This window comes from Papio anubis, unplaced genomic scaffold (assembly GCF_008728515.1).
Source record: "Papio anubis isolate 15944 unplaced genomic scaffold, Panubis1.0 scaffold77, whole genome shotgun sequence".
Classification (NCBI taxonomy): Eukaryota; Metazoa; Chordata; class Mammalia; order Primates; family Cercopithecidae; genus Papio; species Papio anubis.
In genome coordinates, this window is record NW_022167925.1 from 22,666 (window position 1) to 24,176 (window position 1,511).

Here is a 1,511-nt window from a genome sequence, read left to right on the forward strand (position 1 = left end):
ATCTTCAGATAAAAATTAGAAATAAGCTTTGGGAGAAAGTGCTTTGTGTTCTACACATTCGTCTGACAGATTTAAACCTCTATTTTGATTCAGCAGTTTGGAAACACTGTTTTTCTCCATTTTGTGAAAGGACGTTTGGGAGCTCATTGTGGCCAATGGCGAAAAAGTGAATATCCCCGGATAAAAACTGCAAGGAAGCTATCTGAGAAAGTGTTGTGTGCAGGATGCATTCATATATCACACTTAAACCTTTCTTTACATTCAGCATTTGGAAACACTGTTTTTGTAGAATAAGCGAAGGGATATTTAGGAATGCATTGAAGCCTATGGTGAAAAATAAAATATCTTGTGATGAAAACTAGAAAGAAATTTTCTGAGAAACTGCTTTGTGATGTGTGCATTAATCTCACTGAGTTAAACCTTTCTTTGGATTCAGCAATTAGAAGACACTGATTTTGTCCATTCTGAGAATGGATATTTGGGAGCTCCTTGAGACCAACAGAAAAAGAGTATATCACGGGATAAAATCTAGAAGGAATCTACCTGAGACTGCTTTTTCATGTGTGCATTCATCTCACAGAGTTAAACTTTTCTTTTGATTCAGCAGTTTGGAAACACTGCTTTTGTCCATTCTGCAAATGGGAGCTCTTTTAAGCCAATTTGGGAGCCCTTTTAAGCCAATGACAAAAAGGCGAATGTCCCAGGATACAAACTTGAAGGAAGCTATCTGAGAAACTGCTTTGTGATGTGTGCATTCATCTCACAGAGTTAAACTTTCTTTTCCTTCAGCAGCTTGCAAACACTGTTTTTGTAGAATCAGTGAAATGTTATTTGGGAGGGTATTAAGGCCTATGGCAAAAATAAAATATCATCACATAAAAAAAGGAAAGAAACTTTCTGAGAAACTGCTTTGTTATGAGTGCATTCATCACACAGTGTCAAAACTTTCTTTGGATTCCTCCATTTACAAACATTGTTTTTGTCCGAGATTTGGGAGATCATTGAGGCCAATGGCACAAAAGCATATATCCCAGGATAGAATCTAGAAGGAAGCTACCTGAGAAACTGCTTTGTGATGTGTGAATTCATCTCACAGAGTTAAATCTTTCTTTTGATTCAGAAGTTTGGAAATATGATTTTTCTCCACTCAGCTAGTGGACACTTTGGAGCTCATGGAGGCCAACAGCAGAAAAGTGAATGTGCCAGGATAAAAGCTAGAAGGAAGCTATCTAAGAAACCACTTGGTGCTGTGTACATTCATCTAGCAGAGTTAAGCTTTTGTTTCCATTCAGCAGATTGGAAACACCCTTTTTGTAGAATCTGTGAAAAGATATTCGGGAGCACGTTGAGGCTTATGGTGAAAAATAAAATATCTTCAGATAAAAATTAGAAAGAAGGTTTGGGAGAAAGTACTTTGTGATGCGTGCATTCATCTAAAGGATGTAAACCTTTGTTTGGATTCAGCAGTTTGTAAACACTGTTTTTCTCCATTCTGTGAATGCACATTTTGG